The sequence below is a fragment of the Giraffa tippelskirchi genome, chromosome 6 (assembly GCF_054371585.1).
Source record: "Giraffa tippelskirchi isolate mGirTip1 chromosome 6, T2T-mGirTip1v1.2.pri, whole genome shotgun sequence".
NCBI classification, from domain to species: Eukaryota; Metazoa; Chordata; class Mammalia; order Artiodactyla; family Giraffidae; genus Giraffa; species Giraffa tippelskirchi.
Window position 1 is genome coordinate 17,730,415 of NC_137280.1, and position 13,292 is coordinate 17,743,706.

General features: G+C 39.1%; 1 protein-coding gene across 1 annotated transcript in view; it reads right to left on the reverse strand.

The window, feature by feature from the left end:
- The window catches only part of NCALD (neurocalcin delta), a 439,752-nt gene that overhangs the window by 141,543 nt on the left and 284,917 nt on the right, over window positions 1–13,292 (reverse strand). The window lies entirely within an intron of this gene.

Below are 13,292 nucleotides of genomic sequence, written 5' to 3' on the forward strand. Positions count from 1 at the left end.
GAGCTGCTCTAAAGAAAGAAGGGAGTGGAGAGAAAGAGAGGAAATAAATGACAAAATGCAAAGTCTTCAGTGATTTGAAGTCACCAGCATCTTATGGAATCATTTCCCACATTTTTCAAGATATAAAGACAGGGGAAAGTATATGCCATTTGAACTAGCATTTTAAAAAAAGATATAAATAGTATGTGTGATTAAAAAACACTTAGCATCATCACCCACAGGTCTACTGTAGCTCTCCCTTCTGTCCCATTTACTTTTGAAAATGAAAATAAACTGAATATAAATCAATACACTAAAATAAAACTAAAATAAATGATGGCAACACATTATTAAGGTTATAAATAATTGATCTTTGTCTTGGATTTGTCCTGAGAACTGACTGGACCCATCCATACCCCACGCACCCGCTCTGCATAGAAGCAAACTGCAAACACCCACTAGTAGTCTCAGCAGTCACCTGGAAGCTCCTGGGTGCTTTGAATTAGCACAGATCACACCAGGCATCAAGCTAAGCACTCAGGGTATACTGTGCCATGTAATCCCTACACCAGCTCTGTGAGGCTGGGGCACTTACATGGAGAAGGAAGTATAGATTCAGCGGACATAAGTACCTTTTCCAAGGAGTCGCATCTGCCGGAGTTGAGTTCCGTCTCTGTTGCTACATTGTACTGGGCTCTTTTCTCTTCATTACTCTCCTAACACTTTCTGTGCCCAACTCAGAGCTTCTGGCCTCTGTGATGCCCATGGTGCTCCAGATCTAGGACTCATTTTGGCCTTCGAAACTTGCCTTTCATTACTAGACACAAGTTTGAAAGTGAAGTGAAAGTCGCTCAGTCGTGTCTGACTCTTTGCGACCCCATGGACTATACAGTCCATGGAATTCTCCAGGCCAGAATGCTGGAGTGGGTAGCCTTTTCCTTCTCCAGGGGATCTTCCCAACCCAGGGATCAAGCCCAGGTCTCCCGCATTGCAGGCGGATTCTTTATCAGCTGAGCCACCAGGGAAGCCACAAGTTTGACATATCCCATTAACCAGCTCACCGTGGGAAATCAACCCACACCATCAGCCACTTGGCTAGAACTTTCTCCAGAACAGTAGGGGTTTGTGACCCCAGGCCAGAGGGAGTGACTCATTCCCTTTCAGTTTTTATCTCTAGGATGAGATTAACCACTAGACATAACTTACCAGAAACCCAATTACTGAGAAAAGTGAGGAAATTAAATGTCTAGAAGATCAAGGAGTTTCTTTTGGACCTGGCCCTTGCTGCTGGTTGGAGCAGTGTCCATACACACAGCAGCTAGACTAGAGATCACAAGCTCACAGGCTTGGAGGGTCACAGAGGGCATTTCACTAGACACCATGGTCTCCCCACTGTGATGGACAGCGGTAAGCTGAGCTGTGGAGCCTTGTCTGCTCCGCCTGACTATTCTCAGCTTCTGTATGAGTTGGGAATGTAAACCTAATGATGCCTAGTATCCCCATTTTCAAAAGAAATCAGAAGATCCAGCCTTCTATGTATGTTTTCTGAAACTTCGGATTGTGGATGAGCCATATAAAAATATATTTGTGGACCAGTCTACATACTCTTATCTAGACTATTGACTGGGAAGGTAAGTTGCTTGAGAGTTGGCAAAGTATGGTAGTTACCATGGACTTTAGAGCTGAACTGCCCATGTCTGAGTCTTGGCTCCATCCCTCACTGGCTGTCCTGTAACCTTACCTCAGTTTCCTCATCTATAAAGTGAAGATTATAGTAGTACCTAGTAATAAAGTTTAATGAACATTAAGTAAATGAATATCAATAAAGTGCTTTAAATGGTAGCAGGCATTTAGTTAAATGCTAAATAAGTGGGGCTTTTTGCTTGTTTTTGCTTTTTTTAAGTTCTAAAAAAATATATATCCCAAGAACCCAGGCCAGCTTTGGAACTTCCTGGATGGCAGATATATTAAAATGTCTCACTCAGGCTTAAACTCACCAGGATGGAGAAACATTTGGGGATCAAAGGTGCCACAAAAATAGAGGGGGAAAGGTGAAGAAACTGCAGAATAACATTTCTGGTGACATGGCCTAAAAAAGGAGGGCCTTAATAGAATCTGATGACTTGACATGAAAATGAGATATGAGTTAAGATGCATTTCTTTGTGGACTTAACAGACCTCCATTAGACCCGGGCAAGTTTGAAAGACAGAGGGCAAATGGTTCCTCCTATACCCAGGAAGAATGGAAAACTCATTTAATTTCTGGATTTGGAATTCACCAAGAAAAGCTATGACCAACATAGGCAACATATTAAAAAACAGAGATTACATTGCCGACAAAGGTCCATCTAGTCAAAGCTATGGTTTTTCCAGTAGTCACATATGGATGTGAGAACTGGACTATAAAGAAAGCTGAGCACCAAAGAATTGATGTTTTTGAACTGTGATGCTGGAGAAGAATCTTGAGAGTCCCCTGGACTGCAAGGAGATCAAACCAGTCAATCCTAAAGGAAATCAGTCCTGGATATTCACTGGAAGGACTGATGCTGAAGCTGAAGCTCCAACACTTTGGCCACATGATGCAAAGAACTGACTCACTGGAAAGACTCTGATGCTGGGAAAGATTGAAGGTGGGAGGAGAAGAGGAATGACAGAGGATGAGATGGTTGGATGGCATCATCAACTCAATTGACATGAGTTTGAGCAAGCTCTGGGAGTCGGTGATGGACAGGGAGGCCTGGCGTGCTGCAGTCCATGGAGTTGCAAAGAGTTGGACATGACTGAGCAACTGAACTGAACCGAAGTTGGCCTGTAGGTTCTAGGTGGGAGCAGAGTGGAAGGTGAGGCACAGTGGTTGGGGGATGGATGCTTGTTCTCTGCTAACAGGAAGAACAGGAGCAGCTGACTGTGGGGTGAAAGCTTAACAGCTCCCTCTCTCCTCAAGAGACAATTAACTTTCATTTGTTGAAACCTCCCCCAGGAATCCCTGATACCCCTTTTAACCTCCTTCCACCAACCAGTGTGAAGCTAAGAAAACCAAACCCATCTGAAATGGAAGCCCTTATACATCAAAAGTCATGAGAGAGGACTGGCTGACCTGCAGGTCACCATAGGAGATGCCAAGAAGCAAAAGGGGACATTCAGGACAACTGCTGTTTCGAGGATTATAAGTCAGAGATTTAACATCTGCTTTGGCCCAAGAGCCAGCTTGAGCTGCCTAAGATGAAGGATATAAAGTACACTTAAAAAATAAAACCTCTAAAAAAATAACCCCTCTAGTGCTATGCGCTGTTTACTTAGAAAGATGAAAGCATTCCCTGTGCCCAAGAGGTCTCTGTGAGTGGTTTGAAATAGGGCAGCAGGTGCTGCTTGGCGCCCCTCTGAGGGTCCGGACCTGGAGCAACATTGTTGGCCTCGAGAGGAGTGTCGGTGCTTGAAGACAAGCAGACTCCTTTAAACAGACCAAATGATTCTCCTGACAACAAGGCTGGAGCCACTCTACTTCCAAGCTGGTTTCAAACAACTTGGTTTCATGTGTGTGTTCAGTTGTGTCCGACTCTTTGCAACCCCAAAGAGTGTAGCCCACCAGGCTCCTCTGTCCATGGTATTATCCTGACAGGAATACAGGAGTGGGTTGCCATGCCCTCCTCCAGGAGATCTTCCCAACCCAGGGATAGAACCCGTGTCTCCTGCATTGGAAGGCAGATGCTTTACCACTGAACCACCAGGGAAGCCCCAAACAATTTGGTTACTTGCAACCTAAGACATGGGAGAGCATTTGAGGGAGTGGGCCGGGATGGTGGACCTGCAATCCTGAGTGCACGGGACAGGAAGCCCCTATACTCATTGTCCCACTACCTGTGGACTTTTTTCTCCCCTTCACTGTTCTTCCTCTTCCCCTCATGGCCTGCATTTTACTATTTTGCTTCTAATTTCCCTGGTCTCTCTGGTAAGCCTTTTCTTATACTTCATGCTTCATTCCTTATAGCACAAGACCAGCCATTGACCAATAGTTTATTTAAATCCAAAACTGTATTTTACTGCTGAATAACAAACATATGGCTTTTCCAGTCTGCCGTGAAAGAAGACATGAGCCTCATGCTTCCAGGCAGGGTTAGCACAGCTATTAGAGTATAACAACAGGTTCCGATATAATATCCTATGGCTTTCTAAAAATATTTTCATAAGATAACAGATTAATACTGGACACCTGAATTATTCTTTCAGGAATTTACAACACTTGTTCATTCACTACATATAGCAAACCTTGGCGAATATCCACATATACCAAGCACTCTTGGTACGGGAGATGGTGAGATTCATGACGCAACCACAGAGCTGGTCCAACCCAGAGACCTGCGTGTTCCATGCAAGTACAGCAGTGGGAGCAGGCTGGGTTACAGGGAAGCAGAGTGCTTTGGAAGCAGGGAGCACTCATGGCTTCTTGCGAGATCTTCTGGGGACCAAGTCTGGCTGGAGCATGTGGGAAAGTAATGAGAAATGACGCCATGCAGGTAAGCTTTCACAAGTTAGATCATGAAAGATCACAGTCAGGGAGCCACTCAAACACTCTATACCTCTCTGGAGGTAGGTAGACTGTGAATGGAAAGAGAACAACATGGGGAGACAGGTCACTTGTTAAGAAATTATTGTTGTGACGGAAGTGAAACATAATAAGGATCCAAACGAAGACAGTGGTAATGGGGAGGGACTAGAAAGATGGTTGGAGGAGATATTTAGAGGAAATGAGCAACAGTGACATTGGGCTAAGTGACTGATTATATGCAGCAAGTAAAAGAGAAATTTAGGATGATCCTAACTATGTGACTTGATAATATGGTAGAAACTTCTATTGTTCTCCCATGTCTGGGTCTCTTTCTCCAGGCATGTAGCAGGACAATACCCCATTCCCTTGCTGTCGGATAGGACTACATGGCTAGGTCAATGGACGCTGAGCAGAAGTGATACGTGACATTTCTGAGTCAGATCATTTGATTGCTAACAGAAGATGCTCCAGTTTTATGTTTTCTTGGAAACGTGCTGATATGAAGGTTCTGCAAGATGAGAAGCAGTCTGCAAGGCTGAGCCTATGTACTGAATGAGCTACCCTGGAGAGTCACTTGGACCCATAATGGATTATATGTGGGTGAGAAATAAACTTTAGCTGTCTTAAGCCAGAGATTTGAAGGGTTGTGTGCTTTTTTTTTTTTTAAATAGCAGCATAATATAGTCCATCATGACAGAAACGGCTATATTTAGAGAAATGGATGCACTTAATAAATGGAGGCTCAAGTGTATTTACCTTTTAACGTCTTTTCTAGTTTAAAAGATTTATTTCTTGGTATTATTTCTATTCTTATTTCACATTTGTTTCAAGTTTTAACTGGTATGGAACACTCATGAAACAGCTGCCTTTTATGAACGTGAAGATAAGTACAGCTTATTCCTGTACTTGCCACTCAAAAACTCAGCCACTCTTAGCTCCTTTTGGCTACTCAGAGATTGAATGTCCACTTCAAAACCCTCACAGTTGTATCCATTAAGTTATATCCTCTTATCTCAAAGCTCTCTCCCAGGAAGGCTTTCCTGTCTATGTGGGTGAAAGGGAATGATCATATAACTTTCAAAGCACCAATATCCTTCATCATCCATTTCACCGGAATAAGAATGTATATAATAGGACCTACTTCCAGAAAGCGTGATCTCAAAACATTGCAAAATATGTCTTTATTTTTTGAGTTTTATTAAGGTATAATTGAAAACATTGTAATATATTTAAAATGTACATGATGATTTAATACATTGTGAAAGGATTCCCACTCTCAAAGTAATTAATGCATCCATCATCTCACACATTTACATATTTACTTACTGTTTTTCTTTGTTTTTTTTGGTGAGAACACTTGGGTTTTACTCTCTCAGCAAATTTCAACCATAAGCACTACATTATACACTCTGTTATACATCTAATCCTCAGTTATATTCACTTTACAATTGAAGGCGTATGCATTGTAACCAGTTTTTACCTGTTTACCCTAGCTTCCAGCCCCTGGCAACCACCATACTACTCTGTATCTCTGTGTTTGACTTTTCTTTCTATTTCTGTGAAAAATGTTGTCAGATTCTGATAGGGATAACATTGAATCTGTAGACTGCTTTGGGTAGTATGGACATATTAAGAATATTAATTCTTCCAATCCATGAGCACAGGACATACTTCCTTTCATTTGTGTCTTCTTCAATTTCTTTCATCAATATCTCATTGTTTTCAGTAGACAGCTATTTCACTTCATTGGTTAAATTTATTGTTGATTAAAATTATTCATCATCCATTTCACCAGAATAAGAATGTATACGATAATAGGACCTACTTCCACAAAGCATGATTTCAAAACACTGCAAAAATATTCTAAGTATTTGTTCTTATATTTATTTATACAAGTATTTATTCTTTTTGATGCTGTTGTAAATGGGATTTTCTTAATTTCTCTTTCCAATAGTTGGTTGTTAGTATTTAGAAACATAGCAATTTTTGTATATTAATTTTGTATCTGCAACTTTACTGAATTCATTCCTTAGTTCTGACAGTTTCTTGGTGGAGTCTTTAGGGATTTCTATATATAACATCATGTTATCTGCAAACAGAAAGTTCTACTTCTTCCTAATTTAAATGACTTTTATTTCTTGTTCTCATCTGACTGGTCTGGCTAGAACTTCCAGTACTATGTTGAATAAAAGTGGTGAGGGTGGGCATCCTTGTCTGGTTCCTGATCTCTGTTGTTGTTCAGTCACTCAGTCATGTCTGACTCTGCGATCCTATGGACTGCAGCACGCCAGATTTCCCTGTCCTTCACCATCTCCCGGAGCTTGTTCAAACTTATGTCCATTGAGTCAGTGATGCCATGCGACCATCTCACCCTCTGTCACCCCTTCTCCTTCTGCCCTCAATCTTTCCCAGCATCAGGTTCTTTTCTAATGAGTCAGTTCTTCGCATTAGATGGCCAAAGTATTGGAGCTTCAGCTTCAGCATCAGTCCTTCCAATGAATATTCAGGACTGATTTCCTTTAGGATGGACTGGTTGGGTCTCCTTGCAGTCCAAGGAACTCTCAAGAGTCTTCTTCAACAACGCAGTTCAAAGCATCAATTCCCGATCTTAGAGGAAAAGTTTTCAGCATTTCACCACTGAGTAGAACGCTGAATGTAGGTTTGTCATATGGCCTTTATTCATCTATACCCACTTCGCTGAGTTTTTATCATGTTGAAACTAAAAGTTAAATTTTGTCAAATGGTTTTTCTGTGTCTTTTCAGATGATGCAGATGACCTTTTTAATACACTGCTGAATTCAGTCTGCTAATATTTTGTTCAGGATTTTTGCATCTGTATTCATCAGAGATGTTGACCCGCAATTTTCTTTTCTTGTAATGTCCTTGCCTGACTTTGGTATCAGGGTAATTCTGGCCTCGTAAAATGAGTTTGAAAGTGTTTCCTCCTCTTCTATTTTTTTGGAATAGTTTGAGAAGGATTGGTATTATTATTCTTTAAATGTTTGGTAGAATTCACCAGTCTAGTTAAAGGTGTGTCAATTTTGTGTAGCTCTTTAAAAACTAGCTCTTCATTTCATTGACCTTTTATATTATCCTTTTAGTCTCTATTTTATTTACTTCCACCCTGATCTTTTTCCTTCCTTCTAATGACTTCAGGCTCAGTTTGTCCTTCTTTTTCTAGCTCTCTGAGGTGTCAAGTGAGGTTGTTAATTTGAGATCTTCCTTGTTTCTTAATACAGGCATTTATCACTATAAACTTCCCTCTTAGAACTGCTTTTACTATAATAAGCTTGAATATGTTCTGTTTCCATTTTTATTTATCTTGTAGTATTTTTAAATTTCCCTTTTAATTTCTTCTTTGACCCACTGGTTGTTCAGAAGCATGTTGTTTAATCTCTACATATTTGTGAATTTTCCAGTTTTCTTCTGGTAATTGATTTCTAGTTTTATATCATTGTGGTTGAAAACATGCTGATATGATTTCAGTTTTCTTAAACTTATTAAGGTTTGTTTTGTGGCCTAATATATGATCTATCCTGAAGAATGTTCCATGTGTACTTTAGAAGGAAAGTTTTATGTTTATCTATTAAGTCCATTGGTCTAAAGTGTAGACTTAAATGTGTAGTTTAAATCTAATGTTTCCTTACTAATTCTCTGTCTGGATTATCTATCAATCTATCTGTTGTTGAAAGTGGGTTATTGAAGTCTTTTTTTTTTTTTTTGTAATGGAGTACAGCCACGTAACAATGTAACAATATTGTGACAGTTTCAGGCAAACAATGAAGGGACTCAGCCATACATATACATGTATCCATTCTCTCCTAAACTCCTCTCCCATCCAGGCTGCCAGAGAACATTGAGCAGAGTTCCATGTGCTGTACAATAGGTCCTTGTTGGTTAACCATTTTATATATAGCAGTGTGTACATGACCATTCCAAACTCCCTAACTATCCCTTTTCACCACCCCACCCCGGCAACCGTAAGCTGGTTTTCTAAGTCTGTGAGTCTGCTATTATTGTACAGCTGTCTAATTCTCCCTTCAGAGATGTTAATATTTACTTTATATATTTCAGTGCTCCAGTGTTGAGTACATAAATATTTAAAATTGTTATATCCTTTTGATGAATTGACTCCATTATTTTTATATAATGACCTTTTTTCTTGTTAAAGTTTTTGGATTAAAATCTACTTTGTATGACATATGAGTACATTTGTTCTCTTTAGATTTCCACTTACATGGAATACTTTTTTCCATCCATTTACTTTCAGTCTAAGGGTGCACTTAAAGCTGAAGTAAATCTCTTCTATGCAGCATGCAGTTGAGTCTTTTTAAAAATCTATTATGCTATTCTATGTCTCTTGTTTGGAGAATAACCCATTTCCACTTAAAGTCAATTATTGACAAGTATGGAATTACTACTGCCATTTTTTGAATTGCTTTCTAACTGCTTTGTACAGTGACCCTTGAACAACATGGGTTTGAACTAAGTGGATCCACTTACACGCATATTTTTTTCAATAAATACTACAATACTACACAATCTGCAGTTGATTGAGTCAATGATTGTGCACCCACGGACATGGAGAAACCACAGATATAGAGGGCTGACTATAAAGTTATATGTGGAATTTCCACTACCCAGGGCCAGTGCCCCTAACCTCCATGTTGTTTGTCAGCCAATTGTAACTCCTATTGTTCCTTTCTTCTTCTCTTGCTCTCTTCCTTTGTGATTTAATGATCTTTCTGTAGTGGTATGTTTTGATTCCTTTGTCTTTATCTTTCATGTGTATATGATAGGTTTTTGTGTTGTGGTTACTGTGCATATTACATAAAACACCTTATAGTTATAGCCATATATTTTATGCTGATATTAACTTTGAATACACACAAAAGCTTTACATTTTTACCCCCCCCATTTTTTACGTTTTTGATGTCACAGTTTACATCTTTATATACTATATATCCATTAACAAATTATTGTTGTTACAGCTATTTTGAATACTTTTGTTTTTATACTTTAGAGTTATTATAAGTGATTTACCCACTATCATTATAATATTAGGGTATTCTGAATTTAACTATATATTTACTTTGTCATTGTGCTATATCTTCATATATTTTCATGTTATTAATTAGCATCCTTTCATTTCAACTTGAAGAACTCCCTTTAACATTTCTTGTTAGACCAGCCCAGTGGTGACAAAGTCTCTTAACTTTTGTTTGTCTGGAAAACTGTATCTTTTCCCCAGTTCTGAAGGATAATTTTTCAGTTAGAATATTTTTGGTTGGTAGTTTTTGTCTTTCTTTCAGCACTTTGAATGTATCATCCCACTTTATTCTGGCCTGTAAGGTTTCTGCTGAGAAGTCTACTTATGGTCTTATGAGTGTTCCCTTGTACATAACAAATTGCTTTTGTTGCTTTTAAGATAATCTCTCTTTGTCTTTACCTTTGGGCAGTTTAATTATAGTGTGTCTTGGTGTGGGTTTCTTTAAATTTATCTTATTTGGTACTTTTTAGACATCCTGGATCTAGATGTCTGTTTCCCCAGACTAGGGAAGTTTTCAAACATTATTTCTCTGAATTAGCTTTCTACCCCTTTCTCTATCTCCTCTCCTTCTGGGATGCCTAAAATACATATATTGGTCCACTTAATGATGTGGACTTCCTAATGCCACTTCCTAATCCCCAGAACCTGACCTGGGATGGAGTCCTGGTTAGGTCACAGACAAAGAGGAATTAAGATTACATATGGAATTAAGTTTGCTCATCAGCTTCCCTTAAAATGAAAAAAATATTTTGGATTATCTGGGAAATGCAATCACAAGCATCCTTAAAAGTGGAAGAGGGAGGCAGGGTTAAAAATCAGGAAAAGGTCCAAGCAGTATGATAGGAAAAGGACTCAACCCACTGTTGCTGATTTTGAAGATGGTGGAAGAGAGCCGGGAGACAAAGAACCTAGGGAGCCTCTAGAAGTGGAAAAAATGAGGACACAGATTCTGCCATAGAGCCTCCGGCGGGAACCAGTCCTGCCTACACCTTGATTTTAGCCCAGTGAAATGCGCTTTGGACTTCTGACCTCCAGAACTGTAAGATAATAAAATTGTGTTAAGTCATTAAGTGTATAGTAATTTGTTACAGCACCAAAAAGAAACGAATATAGGAGGCTGTGTTTTTCTTGGCTTGTGTTAGTTAGGGAGGCTGAGGAGCCAAGAGACTGGACTAGACTTGCCCTCAGGGGAATTCACTGAGGAGCTCGGTAAACTCTTGCCCCTCCCTCTCTGGGTCACTGGGATTTGCAGCCCCCACTGGGTAGTTCCACCATGGTTCATGCTGGAAAAGCACAATATAGACAGACGCGAAAAGCATGGGTTGAACATCTGGATGGGAGGAGTAGAGGAACAAAGAACTTACAAATAAACTTGAAGACATAGCCTGAGCAATGCAAAACCAGGATTTTAAGACCACACGTATGATTATTTTTTTAAAAAAGAAAACAACTAATCTAAGTATATAAGTGCTCTACTTGAAGAAAATTGCAGCGTAAAAGAACAGATACATTAAATGGCAATGAATCATTGGATATATGGGTGAGTACCTGCTCAAAATCCTAAAGGAAATCAATACTGAATATTCATTGGAAGGACTGATGCTGAAGCAGAAGCTCCAGTGTGGCCACCTGATGCAAAGAGCCAACTCACTGGAAAAGACCCTGATGCTGGGAAAGATTGAGGGCAGGAGGAGAAGGGGCAATAGAGGATGAGATGGTTGGATGGCATCACCGACTCAATGGACATGAGTCTGAGTGAACTCCAGGAGATGATAAAGAACAGGGAAGCTTGGTGTGCTGCAGTCCATGGAGTCCAAAGAGTCAGACAGGACTTGGTGACTGAACAACAACAACCTCCTCCCATAAAGAGAACTTTAGACTCCCACTTTCTTCTCACATATTTGATTGCATTTCTCACATATAAGACTGCATTTGAGATTCTCTGGTTTCATGAGATGGAAAGAGAGATGAGAAAATTAGTGTTCACCAAAGTAGAAACCATATACACAGCAAGTTAGTTCTTAAGGCTGCATGAGCACCCATGGCATGGCTTCATGAACAGGTGTCTTTGTTTTTCACTGTAAGATACTGTGAAAGACAGAAGATACAATTCTTGCCCTCAAAGAACGTATAATCACTTATTATCTCATAATTACAGAATTGTTATTACAAAACAAACCCTCTCAAGTTTGCAAAAGGGTTCATTACTACACTGGCCTTAAATAGTAAAGAAGACCATTGTGTTCTCTGATACCACTAAGTATTCATTTATAGGTTTTTAGTTACTACACCTGACAAAAAATTAGAAGTTACTGTGAATTAAAACCAATCAGAAACAAGACATTTCACAGATATTATAAGTTAATATTATAACATAAGTTAAATGAATCAAATTATAAAAATTTGTTTCAGGCACTGCTGTACAGAAACATAGTTACTGCTAACTATAGTAACACGGAAACATGCTAACTATAGTAACACGGAAACATATATTACCATATGTAAAACAGATAGGCAGTGTGAATTCAAACCAGGGCTCTGTAACAACCTAGATGGGTGGAATGGGGAGGGAGGTGAGAGGCACATTCAAGTGGAAGGGGACACGGGTTAACCTATGGCTGATTCATGTTGATGTTTGGTAGAAACTGATGTAATACTGTAAAGCAATTATCCTTCAATTAAAAATAAATAAATCAAAAAAGGTACATATAAATTACTGTTACATATAAATTAAAGTATATCTGATTAGTAATTAATGAACTACTATGCAATTGTGACATACCCTAGGAAACAGTGCATTTCTCCTAACTAAGTTATCCCTTTGAGGCCGTAGATACAAAGTCTATCATGTAGGGACTGGTTTCAGATAAGTAGTGTTTTCTTAATTATGACCCATGACGCCTTTCCTCAGCTTGATCTAAGTTTTAGACAAAAGTTAGAAAATGTTTAGCATCCACTTTTTCTAAAAGTAAACTACTCTAACTACAAGCAAATATTAACTAGTGTTTAATTTTAATAACATAATAAAGATGGAACATAATTTGGAAAAATTTTTTTAATGAAAAATACCCATGAACAGCTCTGCCCATTTCTCATAACTTTGACTACTGTCACTTTCTGTTTAAGTCTAACACTGTGTGTGTGTATTCTCAGTCGTGTTCGACCCTTTGCAACCCCATGGACTGTAGCCCACCAGGCTCCTCTGTCCATAGGATTCTCCATGCAAGAATACTGGAGTGGGTTGCCATTTCCTACTCCAGGGGATCTTCCCAAGGAGCGAACCCATGTCTCGTGCGTCTCCTGAGTCGGCAGGCAGATTCTTTACCACTGCGCCACCTGGGAAGCTCAAAATCTAACACTAGTTTTCCCTAATGAGGGCAATAGAACACTTACGGTATCTTAGGAAGAGTCAAAGTCTGGTCACATGTCTTGCTCCTGTGACTAACAAGCAAACTTTTTCAGCTTTCTCTGGCAGTTTGTACTTTTAAAATAGCACTAATGAAAAACAATTTTCTACTGTATAGCGTAGAGAACTATATCTAATATCCTATGATAGACCATAATGGAAAAGAATGTGAAAAAGAATGTACATATATATATATATATATTAAGATATATATATCTGAATCACTTTGCTACACATCAGAAATTAACACAACATTGCAAATCAATTATACTCCAGTTTTTTTTAAAGGAATTAATTATAGCAGATGCTTG